Here is a 17,637-nt window from a genome sequence, read left to right as displayed (position 1 = left end):
GAAGAGAGAGAGAGAGAGAGAGAGAGAGAGAGAGAGAGAGAGAGAATATATTCAATTTCCCAGAACATTTGTTAAGTAAACAAAGTCATCATCAAAATGGATGAATACAGACAGCTAGATGTTAGGGACTCAACTTTCTATCAATGAACAAAGTTTAAAAAAACAAAACCAAACAAAACAAACAACAGCCCAGGGGTGGCTAGGCTGACTCAGGAGTTAAGAGAGTTCCTGTTGCCACAACACACATAGTACAGCTCATAACCACCTATAACTCCAGCTCCAGAGGACCCCATACCCTGGCTTTCCAAGGCTCTGCACTCATATGCACACATAATTTTAAAATGATAAAAATAAATTTCAATTTAGCTTAGGAAGGAAGGAAGGAAGGAAGGAAGGAAGGAAGGAAGGAAGGAAGGAAGGAAGGAAGGAAGGAAGGAAGGAAAACACTAATGAAATCGTAAATGCTCCAAATGTTGTTTCTCTATCAAGGTCAATAACAAGTATTGAGAAACTTACAGCAAACCGTTTCTAAATATGAGACAGGAATTCTTTCGTAGAAGATTTATCTCAGGAATGTCTCGTTACCTGTATATCATAGATGGCTATGGCAGAGGCAAAGGACATCCTAGTAAGACTTGAGCTCGCTCCAATCTCTGACCCCGTTTGCTAACACTCTCTACAGGAGGCTTGGCTCTCAGGAGACAGATTCTTACATGCCATGGGAACAGCAATAAGATCGCTTCTTATTCTTTCCTATTTCGGGTACCCGGTATTTCACTGGTGAGGCTCCCTTGACAAAGATTATCTTGTTACCCACAGAAGCAGTTTCCTTCCTTCACTTCGTATCTTCTTTCATGAAGATAAGCATAAAAAGTATCTGGCTATATCTAACGTAGGGCTTTGCAATGGCAAGAGCCAGCTTATTTCTTTAGAAAGCTACGTCTCTTGAAGAGTGAAGCTACCTTATCCATTCTCTGCACCCGGTGAGTAAGTCAGATCTCTTGAATGAAATAACCTTGGACCTTTGAAGGCTTTGCAATATTTCTTTGTATTGAACTTTTTAAACTAAATCCCGGTAGGCATGCACATCCTACATTTTAGGTACCTGCACGAAGCCAGGCCAGGGTATTGCCTCACTCAAAACACTACCATAAAGTAATTACTTTTGATTGCAAGTGATCATTATGGAAAGGAGGTGTTAGGAAAGGTTATAAAAAGCTAAGTTATTCTTTCACTATACCTCTGTGAGAGAAATCTTTATGATAGTTTGGCCATTTTTTAAGGGCCTCTAAATAGTTAAAGGTCAACACAAATCACGTGCATTGCCCTGATACCTTATTAAAAATGAGAACCTAAACTTGGTTTACCCAAGTCATTCACAGACACATCCTGAAAACTCGCCACATGCCAGACAGCATGGGTGATGCTTAGGAAAGAGACAGACAATGTTCAGGTTCTCACAGAAGCACCCTCTCATGCAGACTGAAGGAAGTCCCTCCACATGCCCCACTACCCCTCCCCACCCCATCCCCATCCCATACACACATGGACATCATCATAAAAATGAGTCCCCATTCATATATCCTTCCTAATGAAGGGTCAAATTAGGCTTTCCAAATACAGCACACTTATTTTTAAGAAAGGCAGAGGAATAATAAGAACTGAAGTATCTATGAAGGTGTACAATTTTACACTAGAAAAAGTAGCAATTTTTATTGTTACCAAACAGATTAAATAGAAAGTTTCTTCAATTCTCTAATGTGAAAATGAAATTAAGTGTATTTATGTGTACATATATATTATCCATGTATGCATATGTTTATGCCACATTCATACATGCAAATATATATAAATGCATATATCATAAATGTATAAATGTATATATATTTTATCTGTGTGTATGAGATGCTGAATTTTAAACAAGCCATATCCAAGTCAATATGTTTTCTCTCTCTCTCTCTCTCTCTCTCTCTCTCTCTCTCTCTCTCTCTCTCTCTCTCTGTCTTTTCCAAGACAGGGTTTCTCTGTGTGACTCTGGCTATCCCGGAACTCACTCTGTAGACCAGATTAGCAATAGCAAGTTTTAAATGTTATAAGTCAAATATAATTGTATTAGTCAGGCTCCTCTAGAGTCACAGTACCTATGGAATGTCTCTATATATTAGGAAAATTAATTATTGGAAGGACTTACAGTCTGCAGTCCAATTAACCCAACAATGGGCAGCTGTGAATGGGAACTCCAAGAATCTAGTGATCTTTCAGTCCCACAAGGCTAGGTGTTTCATCTGGTCTTATGTATAAGCTGGAATCCTGAAGAAGCAGGTTCCAACAGATGTGCTGGCAAGTAAGTGCAAGCAGATGAAGGAGCAGGAGAAGGAGGGGGAGGAGAACTTCCTTTTTCCATTGTCCTTATGTAGGCCTCCAGGGAAGGTAGAGCCCAGATTAAAGGTATGTACTACCACACCTGGATCTGGAATTTGCTCTGTCCCAGGCTGGCTTTGAACTCAAGAGATCTGCTTGCCTCTGTCTCCTGTGATAAAAGGAGACCTTGCCTGGGCCTAAGCTTTTCCTGGCCACTATGCCTCAAGACCTAGATCAAAAGTGTGTGTCCTCCCACGTCAAGATCCAGGTCAGAAGCCTGTGTCTTCCAGCCTCAAGATCTGGATCACAGGTGAGTGCTCCATTTCTGCAGTGTTGTCCATTCCAGAGGTAGTCATGGTGACCCCCAGGAAGAGCCATCAGAATAATACACCCAGCTACTGAGAGTCAAAGCTTAACCCACCTTCAATGTGCTCAGAGCAGTTCCATGAGCCTAGAGTTGGGCAAAATCATCTAACACATCTATTTCTCAACACAGTGTGGACTATCTCTGTAATTTACTGAATATCCATATGAACAGAATGCTGGTAACTCAGCAGTATCCTGTGATTAGTTCCTTATCAATGTGATTGTGTGCCTCACCAGGAGCAGAGGCTGCTCATTGCTGCTGCCTGTCATCTGGAAAGACAATCATACCATGCATCTGTCTAGGGAAAAAAAAACTGAAGTTCCAAATCTGAAGCACATTACTGTAAAAATATGTAATGTTTTAGTATCAACTCGCAGACAAAATAAAGTTATAGTTGGACCATCATATGTTAGGACCCATTAGCACATATTAACAGATACATTTATTAGAGAGATGAGTGGGTGAATGGATGATGGATGAATGGATAAATGGGTGAATGGATTTACATGGCCCATCCAGACACAGAAAGCTTCAATACTTCTTCAATAACCCTCTTACTTTCTTGGAAGGATTACATCTTAAGTGAGTCTCCTTGGGTAGATACCTTAGGGTCAATCAGTTTGAAGAGAAACAGGCAAATGTTGAAGGCATAAAAACATACCCCTGCATTATTTACAATCTCATCTATACTGATAAATGACTTCCTGGTTACCTTCATCGATTTTGAAAACTGACTAAGCATATATTGGAACACTGGAAGTAGCTGTTTTTAACACTATCTTTTGCTTTTGGTAATCCTAGCTACCTCTGAAACACTATGCTGTGAAACAGAATTGTGTGTTGTTGACTTTTGTCTTCTCAGGGTCAATAAGATATTAAAATATTAATAGTATAAACGTAAGTCCATATTAATGTTCGATACTTGCCATTATCTGTGTTGGAATATTTATTTAAACACTTGAATTTGTTAATTTCAGAAACATTAGATAGAAGATTTTTCACAGGTACTTGAAATAAGATTCGACATACGTACATACAGTTTATATTAAAATAAATGCTACTTTAAACAAGATTCCAGTACCTAGTGATCCATCCTCCACTAACAGACCAACTACCTTTCTACTGCCCATCCTCACAAGGTTTGACATCTCTTCTTGAGAGGTTTAAATTTTATGATCAACCCCTCTCCCTCTCTTGGATATTCGTTACACCTGATAACGCTTTTCTCACTTCCTTCTCAGAAGAGTCCATGTTCTGCCTATATTCAAAGCCGTTGCAGCAAACTTTGTATCCCTCCTGCCTCAGTGCCTTTGGCCTGAAAGGGCTTGGGAGAAACACACCACCCCAGATTAGTCAGTTGAAATTCACAGCCACAACCCACAAGTCAGCACAGACCGCAATCAGTGAATCCAGTCTGGTAACTCACACCACCATGCCCAATTGCTTCCGATAGCTTTCCTCCTCCTCTGGTATTTAATATCTCCCATCCCCCAATGTTCTTTCTGTTCCTGATCTTATTTCTTCTTCTATTAGGAAAAGGCAAAGTCATCATATAAGAGCTTCCACGAGGTCCCCGGATAAGTTTCTCAATCCTACACTTCTCCTAAAACCCATAGTCCTGCACTGAGCCACCAAGGAAGCAGTCCATTCTCAGACAGACACGTGATAGACTAAGCTAGTTAGTCATACTATGCTCAGACCAGCTTCCACCACCAATCTCTCTTGTCAGTCAGTGGCTGCCCCACCCTTCCAGGATGCTCAGATCCAGAGGGGGCGCACTCTCCCGGAGTACATTTTTTCCCCCTCATATCCCACATCCAGTCAATCATGCAATTATGTTAGCTGTTGTTTGAAAATAATCTGAGACTCTCATTATACCTCACTGCCTCCAGCAGTATCCACCCCCCAGCACCCTCCAACCCCTGGGCCATCTTCAACACCCTGGTTCCATTACACGAATTAGATCTGGCTATTTCCTCAGTGTAAAACAGTGTTAATTGAATAATAGGATATGTCTGCATGAGATCTACTTCACATTAAGCCCGTTTTGTGCTTCACTTTTCATTGAACTTTCATGTCATTTTCTACAGAAAATTTAGTAGTAGTAGTAGTAGTAGTAGTAGTAGTAGTAGTAGTAGTATTTTAGCTTTTGTACATGTTCCTCCTCCATCAGAGCAAAACTTTCTGTGTGTTCTATTCATGGATACAGCTTTAGCCTAGAACAGGGTCTCGTAGAGACCTTCACTGAGTATCTGTGGCCTGAACTAGAGGATGAAGAACTGAAACAGCCCCTTCATCTGTGCAATGCAGCCACAGCCCCCTCGAGCTGTCTGAATCCTACCGGCTCTAGACGGGAGTCATCAGTGGCGGCGTATTCCTGGCATCTCCCTACAGCTTTGATTCTGCATGCCGGAGTCATGAGACTTTGCGTTAAGATCTACGGCATGGAACCGTGAAACCGCCATTAATCCTATAACACAACAGGAGGATGTAACAAAGGAAATAAAGCAAGTAGAGCCAAGTCTTAAGTGCAGCTGAAATATTGAAACCCTTGTTCTACGTCACTCGGAGGGCAGTCTTTTGAGCTGTCTAGACTTTTCAGACCACTTAAGACATCACAGAAAGCAAACAATTAATTCCATCCGGGATGGACATCATCATACAACATGCACTCTGTACTCCCGCATCTCACCAGGCACTGTACATTTTCTTCTCTGGGAGTTCAGCACCAGTGCCCTGGGAGCTGAGGTTACCCGGTGGTGTCTCCAGATCTGTGTCTGAGTCTTCGTAATCACATCACCTCTGTGAATGCACACACATGGTTTTATAGGCTTCACCATCCCACTCCTACCAAGGAGCTGGTGTGATAAAGAGGAAAAACTCTCCTAAGTCCGAAACAGAGGTTCATAAATGTAAGTGAATCGTGACTGCTGTGGTCTTCAAGAAATTTAAGACCTAAACTAACAACACTGGCTTAATACAACCCTTTCTGCTGTTGAGATACCTCGGTCCTTCTAGTCATTTAGTAAATCAGTACTGAAAACTCCCACTGGCTGGCCAGGTCCTGTTCTGGGCACTGAGGCTAATGTCCTGCACCATCTCCACAGGATTCTTGGCCTGCAGGAGTACACAGTCTAGCAAAGGGATCAGCCATGAACCCCATGGGGTTCCCTCATTAGCACAAACCTCAGAGAGTAGCCGCCAGGAGACAAACAGAGGCCAGGGCAAGTTTCAGAGCAGAACAGAGCATTAAAATACCAACCAATAAATAAATAAGCAAGTTCTGCAAGGAAGCCAGGATGCAGCAGTGTTCCCTTTGAACACTGGAACAAAAGGATCATGTTAAACTGGGAGAATACAAATCTCCTGCCGGGCTGTCTTTACTCACCCACACCGAGGGCAAGCTCCTGTTTTATGTGGTGTGTGTGTGTGTGTGTGTGTGTGTGTGTGTGTGTGTATGTGTGTGTGTGTAAACTATGGTCAACACCCTGGACTGTGGTTATGAAGAGTCTTGAAATTATTATCAGGAAGATAAAGATCAATGAGCTAACATTTTTTTGTTAATATCAGCGTCCCTTCTATAACTATCTCATTCACTGTTCTGACAGTAACCTAACAATCAATGCCTGTCACAGAGCAGGTACCCAGGACTCTGTTTAAATACATTAACCATTGCCTGTCAGGTTCTAGGGGTTCTATTACACATCTTGGCAATAATTCTCTTCAAAGCAAACATTCTGAGAACGAGGGCTAATCAGTTATGACATGTACTGAATGGATGAGCAGATCCTTTGCCAGAGATCTGTATGGTCAATTGCATCTTGATCCTTAAGATGTCCTACAGTCATGTCATCTTTGCCTGAAAAGGCAGTCCTGTTCAGCTTTAGGCGACTGACTATGTAAACAGGGCCAGGTTAGGCAATTTCCTGGAGATGCTTTTTGTTATGGAAGCCACCAGCAAGGGAAGATGTTAAATATCCCACAGTACACAAAATGATCCCTCACACAAAAGAGAAATAAATACCTAGCTTCCAAATCAAGAACCTGCTGCTGCCGAGAAACCCAGGATCAAAGCTACCCTTCTGTTAAAAAGAGGGAGGGGCGGCAAGATGCACAGAACGGACCTAAGTTTCAAATGATGAACTGCTCCAATTCATCCTCCCTCACTCGGCCCCTGCAAGATTTCTTAGGACCCTCAGTTTCTCCATAAAAGATACATGACAATCATCGTACCTACCCCATAGGGCTGTTATTAGACATTCATAAATATGTATGTAGGTTATCCATGTTCAATAGACCAATAAAGAGTAGTGACTCCTATAATAGGAATGCTTCTTACTTGCTAAAGACTAGCATGTGTGCCATTCAAGAAAAGCAATTGAAAGACAGCAGGGCTTGAGGCTGGAGAGATGGCTCAGTGGTTAAGAACACTGACTGCTTTTGCAGAGGAGTGGGTTTGATTTCCAGGGCTGTCACTCAAAACCCCTGTAACTCCAGTTCCAGGGCTCCAACACCCTTCTCTAACCTCCGCAGGAGCCTGCAAGCACATGACACACATAAACTCATGCCGACAGACAGGCAGACAGACAGGTACACGCATGAACGTTTGTGCGCGTGTGCACACACACAAATTAAAATAAATCTTATTTTTCAAGGTGGCGAGGCTCGGAAACTCAAAGACTCCATACGTAAAGGTGAAAATAACCTTAACTACCCAGCAAAAGATTTCATTTTAAAGTCAAGAAGAATGAGATTCAGAGAGACGGAATGGACTCAACGTCACAAGAGCAAGTGAGTAGCTGCTCACATCCGGTTACACCGTCAGCTCCCACATATCTAAGTGAACTTTTAAGAATCTCGGTGGTCCGGCGTGGTGGCGCAAGCCTTTAATCCAAGCACTTGGGAGGCAGAGGCAGGCGGATTTCTGAGTTCGAGGCCAGCCTGGTCTACAGAGTGAGTTCCAGGACAGCCAGGGCTACACAGAGAAACCCTGTCTTGAAAAACCAAAAACTTTCACGTGACTATTACACTACAAAACCAGCTTTATTTAGATGTGAGCCTGTTTACAGTCTGGGCTCACTTGTGGGACTGCAGTTTCAGCATCACCCTGAAATGTTCTGTTGTCATTACAGGAGTCTGCTTTCAAACCCTCCATCTATAAGTCTACATCATGAGTTATTCACTGGGGCTTCATATATTTTGGAATGTATTTTGAAAAAGAGCCTGAAATAAAACCACAAAGAAGTAGATACACTATATAAAATGGATTACAAAATATGTTGAAAACCTCAACGGTTTTCAAAGTGGTTAACTTTGAGGTATTATAATTAAGTTTTATTTTTAAGTATATCTTTCTCACGAAGATTTATTTTTAAATAAATCTTCCTCTATTTTTATCTTTAAAGAATAAAACTGACTCTAACCATAAGCATATTGCATCCTGTAATTTTGAAACCTACTTATGATGGCGCACTGAATAACCAGGAGTTAATAATGCTTTTACACATAAACTGGAGGGGGGTACATGAAATAGTTTAAGTTTTGGGAGCTTGGGGGGGTCCTATTGCTGTTTTTGAGGGTTTGGGGGTTTTTTTGAGACAGGATTTCTCTGTGTAGCCCTAGCTGTCCTGAAACTCAGAGATCTGTCTGCCTCTGCCCCCTGAGCACTGGAATTAAAGGCGTGCATCACCTCTGCTGGGCTAAGTTTTCGTTTGCTTTTTCCTTTTTAAGAAAAAATCTCAAAAAGTATATGCTAAGCAACTGCCTCAGTGGTAAAAACTAACATTCACACTCGGGTCCCCCAGTAGTGTCCGTGTTAATCTTTAGCTTTATGTATATCAGATTAATACTGAAGAAGTGTAGATGCTAAGTTCTACCCAATAGGAATTTCCTATTAGCAAACGCAACAGCATTAAGCTTACTTCTGTGTGTAACAGTAATCTGCTGTCAGGAAGCAAAAGGCAAAAACCTAGCCAACACAATCTTTAAGAACTAGACACTGGGCTTTGGTGGCTTTATAAACTCGGCAGGGGTTGGGGGAGGGATGGCGTGTGTGTGTGTGTGTGTGTGTGTGTGTGTGTGTGTGTGTGTGTGTGTAAATGAGTGGTATTTTCAATCAGCTGGATGGAAACACAAAGGTATTAATTAGTACTGTAACCTGCAGGGCTTGGCACCTTGGCCTGACTAGGGGCAGGGAGGGAATGAAGGAAGCATACACACACACACACACACACAGAAAAGCTTGGGTCGGCTAGGCCAAGCGTCCATGTGGTAACAATGACACAGCCACCTGGAACCTCTGCTTGTTTATTATATATAGCCCAGTGGGAGGAGTTAGCTAGTCTCAGTAGTTCTCTGTAGGCCAGCAGTCTCAGGCTGTAAACATCCGAAAGGAAGAAGCCACAGTTGCTAGTTTTTGCATACTCTGAGTTTGTAAACACTCACATACTTACACACACTGTCAACATTCCCACTCTTGACCCGGGGAAGGCTTTGCCAATCCCAAGCCTGACCAGGATGGGAAGTGCTTTGACTCTGAGACGTTGGTTGGTTCTTTACACGCTCATGCCCCATGTGGATAGTCTACATTCAGTCAAGGATTCCCCCCACACACCCTCCCTACACAGTAGGCATGACACAGTAAAGGGGGTGGAATGCTCTTTCTTAGGGTCCTTTGAGAGATCAGACCTGCCTGTCAAAGCCCAGGGAATAAACTGGTCTGCTCACCTGAGGATCTTTGCTAAGCCTGCTTCCCAGAGTCACCCCCAAACAGAGTCTCAGGTGGAGCTTAGTAAACACAGGCTCAGTCTTTCTTTCTCCCTGCCTGGCCCAGGATGTCCTGTTCCCAACTCAGGAGGTCTACAGTATGGGCTAAGAAATGGTATTGCTAACAAGTTCAATCCATACCGTTGCCCTAGGTCGAGGGACCACCATAATGTGGTAATTCAAGTCTACTGTAAAAAGTTTGACTTTTAAGTTATATCTTTCTTACAGAATATTATCCAATGTCCTTTTTATGCAGCTAATAATTTTCACCCCTGTGTATATTATTCTTAAAATAACTAGTCACAATATTTTCCTAATGTTCCAGAAATAGTATTTTTGTATGAGTAAACAAAACAATATTTAGAGCAAAGGAAAATAATTTGAGGAATGATGAGAGAAAAAAGTAAATAAAGAAGATGAGTTTCTTTTGTAGCTAAAAAGGAATTCTTGAGGCTTTAAAAAATTATATGCACTTAAAAATTAGATATCATAACAATGTATGACCAAATGTTTTTGTAAAGGTCTTTCATAGATTATTACACACATACACACATAATGTTATGTAATGTGTGTACACATATATGAATAGATATTATATATTTATTAAACATGAAGCAAGTAAGCATGTCAACTCAAATTTGTAACCCTGTCCTTTGAGGCAAACGGCATTCTGGGCACCTACTGAAGAAGACAGACATCTCTTCATTCATTACGGTGAATGAAAACGATGATGTGCATGAGGACCAGTGTGAAGGTTTAAGCGTTGAGAGATGAAAAGTTTATGCTTAGTTTGGGAGAAATGGGAAACCATGAAAGATGTTTGAGAAGGGTGGGATATGGTACAACAATTTAGACTTCCTCACAAGTCCGAGAAAGACCCTGGAATGGGACAAAAGGCCGAGAACCTCACAGGAAAATAGAGCAACGAGCTTCAGAATAGTTTTCCAATGGTGACCTAGGGAAGGGAATACTTCCCAAGGCATCTCTCAGGGCACCTTTGGGACAAGAGCAGCACACGTGTCTGGCACAGCGAAATCTTAACTCGCTGCCAGCCATACTCGCCTGTTCTATGAAGGGGCCTCTGAGTGCTGTACTGTCTGCTCACCTGTCCTTTTCCTGTTACCATCGCTACATCCTTACCATGTCATAGCCCAATCACGCATCCCTGTCCTCAGTCAACTCATACTGAGCACGGCCAAATGAAGCTGGCAAAACCCTCCGTGTCCCACTGGGCATCGGGACCACCATACTCAGGCATAGCCTGGCTGGAGTGAAGTGGGTACCTTTTTATCCATCAGCACCATGATCTCAGATCTCCCAGCCTTTTCACTAATCACTGAAATAAATGTTTGTATTTAAACAAGCTATCGAGTTTATACTAAAGACTAAGACAGAGATACATTCAAAACCCTATAAAGATGATCCTCAATGAAAAGTAGACACAGGGGCTAGAGACTAGCTCAGTAGTTAAGAGCATTTGCTGCTCTGTGAGAGGATGAAGGCCCAATTCCTGGCGCCCATACTGTGGCTCACAACTGTTTGTCATCCAACTACAGGAGATCTGAGGGCCTTTTCTGGCAGCACACAAGCACATGGTACATACATACGCATACATACATACGCATACATACATACGCATGCAGGTAAGATACTTAGTACCTGAAATAACAAATAAATCCAAAGAAAGTAGACATAAATGGGTAGTTTATGAAGAAAAATAAAAAATGGAATGTCAAATTTGGGGGTGTGTACAAACATCCCAATAATTTCAAAGAACTCCAGCATAGTTAATAAATCCCCATGTTTGCACAGAAACTGGGGGAAACAGATCAAAACATGTGAGTTTCAGGGAGGCTATTAAGTGATATGGAAGGAGATCCTTGACAGGTAGAATGTAAACAAAAGTTGCAAAATGGCATCTTGCTTTTAGAATTAAAAAAAAAAAATCTATACAACAACTAATTTACTGAGGAGAAACAATCCAATATCAGTGGTTCTTATTACATGGAGAGACTCTGGGTGATGATGTCACAGATCCATTTTGTGGCATTGATTTGTACTTTCTATACTAATAAATATAGCTTAGTTGTCAGAAGAAAGCCACAATTGCTCTCTTAATAAAAATAATTCGTCTGAGAATGTAGAATGCACAGGTTGTATCATGTCAGCCCTCTCTTGCAGAGTTCCCACAAGCTCCCTTATGATACATAGCACATGGTGAAGATCATTGTTTCTGAGTGAGGCTTGGGGATGAGTGTGTGGGGACCTGGGAAAGCTACTCCAGGCTGTATCTATTAACAAGGTGTGGTGATCGCCTCCAGCACACCATTCCCCAGGTAATAAACTGTCCTTGTCTAATCACTGATGACCTGTTACGTGTATCCTCGTTGATACATTTCTCAGGGTCCTCCAATGATGCTGCTGGGGTACTAAAAATAAATAAATAAATAAAAATGAGTCATGGGGGCTGGGCGGGGGGTGGGTGGGGGAGGCGGAGATTTCCACTTTCATCAGATACATAAGTCAAGCATGGGATGAAGGCTTTAATATGTGAACTTTTTAAAACAGTCTTTAAATTTTTATTATAAAGTTATTACCGCCCAATAGATGAATCTTGTAACATATTTTAGTCAAATTCTAAGCATTTTCCCACCACTTAATGAAATTAGATAACATCCTTACCAGTTATGTAGTCACCAAGCATGAGAAGTATTCAGTTTTTGTTACAGGAAGGTCAAGCATTCCTCACATCCTGTTTCAGATTGCTGAACTTTCCATTCCCCCCCGACACACAGTTACATAAACTGGGGGTCGTTGATTTCTTTTCTTTTCTCTGTTAACCCTTTCAACAGTGTGATCGCATCTTGATACCTACAATCAACAGGATGGAGGTCTATACAGTACATCTGAACGAGAATAAAGAGCTGTAAGAGTCCCTTATCTTTGGCGGTGGATTGCAGCTGGAGCTCATGCAGGACACTGAACTAACTATTGTGCTTGGAAGTTCATGTGCCTCACTTTTGCTCTTAAGAAAGCAAGAGGGTTTTGTTGTTGTTGTTGTTGTTGTTGTTGTTGTTGGATTTGTTTGTTAAATGTACGTTTTCACAAAAGCAGGCCTAGTGCAATTTAAACGTGGATACAGTAACACTGGCCGGGTGCCCTTGCCCCCCTTGGAGCATCTTTCAAGGTTGATTGGAATTAAAGGTTTGCTTAGAGTCAGTAGAATTATCTTCTCCCACGTGGACAGCTGCAACAGCTGTCTTGAAAGGAGGCCAGAAGGAATTTTAGCAGTCTCATCGGAAATACCCGAATAAGAGTGCTTTGAATATATTCCTTCTAAAGGCATGTAGTCCCAAACTGGCCTTCTGATTTTCCAGATTGAAGGAATTCATTGACTAGCCCTCATCTTTCACTACTGACACGGCGAAATAAACAAGTTTTACGATGTAAGATGAAGCGTGCCCCAAATAACAACGAAGTTCTTCAAAGTTGGAGTATACAGGAAAGAATGCGGACATCTTTTTATTTATTCAATTATTTTTAGCATCCCTTTCCAAACAGTTCCACCACAAGTTCCAACACAAACACAAAATTACCTTTTTCCTCCCTAGGGATCAACCCCGTGGTTTATTCGCTGGAAGAAATTACCAAAGCTTTTCATTACCAGGGAGAGCGGTGCAGACAGTCAAAGCTGCTTTCAACTACTGGATTTCGAAATGGAATGACAAACGTGTGCGTGCCTGGGCGAAGACACAAGTGCGTGCACAACTCTTTTACAAAACCCAGCTTTCTAAAAAGGGTAATGTCCTGTAGAAATCAAATAACTGAAAATGGTGTGAGGGCTTCTTCTCCATTTTCAATGTCCCGCACCAGAAGTGACAGAAAAGAAGTCATCAGCCCGAAGCACAGCTGGACTGAGAGTGAGCAGAGGCAAGGCGGGGGCGGCCAGCCGCGTCTCTCTTACCTGTCCCTCCCGGGCCGCTCATCACCGCATGGTTACCTCGGATCCCAAAGTGCCAAAAGAGAAGCGAGCAGGGATCCAAAGGGCGGTGAGAGTTACGCTTCCAAGCCAGCCATTTGTCTTTGAGAAGCAGAACAATACCTACTTCCCAGCTCGCCAGCTCCGCGTGCCGAGCGCGGGTGCCAGAACCGGGAGGAGCAGGCGACTCTCCGCCCTCCTCCAGACCTCCCCGGCTCCGGGCGGACAAAGCTTCCGCGGAATGCTAATCTCCCGCTGCCCCGCCCCCGTGACGTAAAGGGGCGGGACCTGGCAGCTCTGGAGCTCGGCGCTCCAGCTGTTGAACTCTGCTAGAAGCCCCGCCCTGCCCAGACGTCCCAGTGACCCAGGGTCTGGCTGTTCCCTCCCTGAAGGTTACAGCAGTTTTCAGGCCATCTAGCATTTATTTACTTTCCCGGGATTTTGTGAAACAATGCACTGGTTTAGCTAGGCTTGAAACACCTAGGGGTTACGTTTAGGGAAGACATTCATTCTAAAAATGTAATGTTAAAGTTGTTGTATCTAGCAACTCTTTTATAAAAAGGATCACAGTTCTGATCCGGGCTTCTTTTTTCTTTCAACTCCTTTAGTAGGGACCACAGATCTGCCAGGGTCTGCTTACTTTAAGCTCATATTTTCTTCTTTTTCTCTTATCTATGCTTTTCTTTTTGCATCTTCAATTGTATTTCTAAAATAAAAATTAACCAATCTGTCTGGTCTCTTAAATCATTCACCCAATTACTTCAAGAAGGCAACCATATTCAAGGGTAGGCCCCATTCCATGAAGAGTAGAAGGCCACACTTGATGTGAAAAGAAAAGCTAAAGTTGGGTAAGGAAGTGAGAGAGAAAGGGGTGAAGTAGGGGAAGAGTTGGGAGAGTCAAAACACATTATACGGAATCCTCTAGAATAAAAAAAGAAGCAAGGCTACACAGAGAAACCCTGTCTCGATAAATCAATGAATAATAAAAAATAAGTGAATAAATAAAAGAAGGTGAAAGAAAAGTCATTTAAAGAAACAAAACATTTAAAATAACTCAAAACAAACCCCAAAAACCTCAGCTATCGGTTATTCAACTGAAACAAACACAAGGCGCAGATATAACCCTGCAGTTCTGCTGTTTTGTGCCCCTGGCTTCAGTGCTTTGAAAATGCGCATCAAGAATGAGAAACTAGATGATGATGCAGTGCCTCTCAGTGATGTGTTCGCCAGGACAGAGCAAGGGAGCTGGCCGGGAGGCTTGACAGCCATCCCAACCCAAGAGATGCCAAACGAGTTTTTTTACACCCATCCAGGAGGTGGGTGGCTTTGTTAGGCCAGGAAGGAGAAGGTCTGGGTGTGGCTTCCTGTGACGCCTCCTTCTGCAGGCAAGGGCATATCTCCTGGGCTTAGGCAACTCCTGGCCCTAGTAACACTTTTGCGGGTATATCGATATCTCTGACATGATGGCTGTTTTTGTTTTTCTTTTAATTCTCGTTAGTTAATCCTCTGGTAACATTTAAAACTTCGGATTCGCCCCCCTCCCCCACCCCTGGCGCCCTCCCTGACTCCCTGCCCCCTTGGCAGGGATGTAGCCTGGGCAGAGAAGCCTTTTGGGAAAGGTGCATACCAGGACAGCTCAGGCATACCGCTTGCACTTGCAGACTGTTTGGGTTGCTTAAATCAGTGGTTCTGACTAACTACACACCAGAGCTGATGAGAGAGTTGGATGCCAAGGTCCCACCCAGACTGACTGGAGCAGAATCCCTGGGGAGCTGGGGAGGGGGGGCAGGGGGGAACCCCTTGCTTAGCTTTCAGTCTGACTTTTTGTCAAACTCTCCTGGCTTTCTAATTTACCTCAAAGATTGAGAATCACCCCCCCCCCCCATGATTTGAATTAATGCCTGAGAGGAAAATCCACGTGACATTCCCAAGTCCAACGATGCAGTTGCTGAACAATGGGAAACGAATAAAACGTACCCTTAGATATTCTGTATAGTGGTTGCACATTTCAGCATAAATACGGAAAAATATGCTGCAAAATAGAAGTCAGAGCTGCTTACTCAGGGCAAGAGAGAGGGGTGAGTGGGAACACTAACTTTCCTTTGTGTCTGTGTCAAGTGATCAATCAGAAGGAATTGGTTTCCCTTCAGTAGTTTAAGTAAGTGTAACCAAACATATAAAGTTGATACTTCCAAATAAAGGCTGTTGTAATCGACCACTGTTAATGTAGGTCTTTGTTTGATAGGTTTTGTTCTGTTTCACGATTAGAGTTAGTAGGGGTTTGGTTGTTATTATTACTGTATTATTTCTTAAATGCTTTTCTGAGTATTTGTATCTTATCACCCGACTATTTCCATGTTTAAAAAATATCTAAAATTCTTAATTTGAATTACTTGTTATTTAAATGTGTTAACTTATACAGTTATTACTGAAAATGTTTACTTTCTTATGGTTTCAATAGCATATTCATTTTTGGTATGTTTCTCATGAAGACTTGAAAAAAATTAGTGTTCACAAGTACAAGTGTAAGAAAATTCTATCTTTCCCAATTAGGAAATTATTTAAACTGTAACTACCAATTGCTTGATAATGAGTTGTTGATGGGAAATATATGGCTTGGTAGTTTGTTATTCAGGTCTGACTTGAATGTAAATCTTAGTTATGAAAGGTTTTTGCTAAATGAGCACTGAGTACCATCCACAAATGGATACAGTAAGTGTTTTCATGCTTATAAGAAGGTGCTTTTTCTTTAAAATAATAGCTATCGAGCCGCTGGTTCTATTTTCTCCCATTTCCTTGGACACGTTCAAGAATTAATATAACATCAGTAGAGTAAGAATTGTCAGAAAACATTTTTAAACCAACTATAAACATGTTTCTTCTCATAGTTAATAAGATGTTTCATGTTCATGTTAGTGTGAAAAAGAAGTGAGGTTTTTTTCATTTTCTTTTCTTTCTTTCTTTCTTTTTTTCTTTCATCACTTTAATATGAACATGTTTTTATTTCCTTCCAAATATTTCACACAAGCTAAAGTATCACAGGGCTGATTTTCCACATTCATGATGAAGCACGTCTTTTCCTCTGTCCTAGTTGAGAGGGCATGACTCATGCACAAATTGAAACAATTCCCCATTCCAGGTCTACATAATTTTCAGAAGCAAGGGAAAAAGAGCTCTGGTTGTAATAAGCCATAAATAAGGCTCATTTATTAAACATGATATATTATACCTCCTACTTATATTTAATAAGCAATCACAGGGTTTTTCCTTCTTCATTTTTTAACTTTGCTGTTTACTAAGTGCTCATGGACCACTCTCGGATGTTCTACCCAGTTCTTAATCTCTATCTATCACTTAATTGAATATGTTTTGCAGACCTGTGAGGTCATTGTTTGCTCAGAGATGAGAAACCCAGTACCCAAGATACAATTCACAGACCACATGAAGCTCAAGAAGAAGGAAGACCAAGGTGTGGGTGCTTTCGGTCCTTCTTAGAAGGGGGAACAAAATACTCACAGGAGCAAAGTGTGGAGCAGAGACTGAAGGAAGGGCCATCCAAAGACTGCCCCATCTGGGGATCCATCCCATATACAGTCACCAAACCCAGACACTATTGTGGAGGCCTAAAAGTGCTTGCTGACAGGAGCCTGATATAGCTGTCTCCTGAGAAGCTCTGCCAGAGCCTGACAAATACAGAGGTGGATGCTCACAGCCAACCATTGGAGTGAGTGGGTCCCAGTGGATGAGTTAGAGAAAGGACTGAAGGAGCTGAAGGGATTTTGCAGCCCCATAGAAGAACAACAATATCAACTAACCAGAGCTACCAGAGCTCTCTGGGACTAAACCACCAGCCAAAGAGTTCACATGGCTCCAGCTGCATGTGCATGCAAAGCAGAGGATGGCCTTGTCAGGCATCAATGGGAGAGGAGGCCCTTAATCCTGTGAAGGCTCCAGTGTAGGGGAATGCCAGGGTAGGGAGGCAGGAGGGGGGAGGGAACACCCTCATAGAAGCAGGGGGAGTAGGGATGGGATGGGCGTTTAAGGAGGGGAAACTGGGAAAGGGGATAACATTTGAAATGTAAATAAAGAAAATATCCATCCAAGAATCCAAGAGAGAGAGAGAGAGAGAGAGAGAGAGAGAGAGAGAGAGAGAGAGAGAGAGAGG

The 17,637-nt window shown here is 42.3% G+C and overlaps 1 protein-coding gene across 1 annotated transcript in view; it reads right to left on the bottom strand.

Moving 5' to 3' along the window:
- The window catches only part of Atp10d (ATPase phospholipid transporting 10D (putative)), a 90,116-nt gene extending 76,425 nt beyond the window's left edge, over positions 1-13,691 (bottom strand). The window contains exon 1 of the mRNA XM_029545017.1: positions 13,458-13,691. The gene's annotated coding sequence lies outside the window, so the exon portion shown is untranslated. The remainder of the gene's footprint in view (positions 1-13,457) is intronic.
- Positions 13,692-17,637: the final 3,946 nt, after the last annotated feature.

This window comes from Mus pahari, chromosome 13, assembly GCF_900095145.1.
Source record: "Mus pahari chromosome 13, PAHARI_EIJ_v1.1, whole genome shotgun sequence".
NCBI lineage: Eukaryota > Metazoa > Chordata > Mammalia > Rodentia > Muridae > Mus > Mus pahari.
This window is presented reverse-complemented; position numbering and strand designations above follow the sequence as displayed.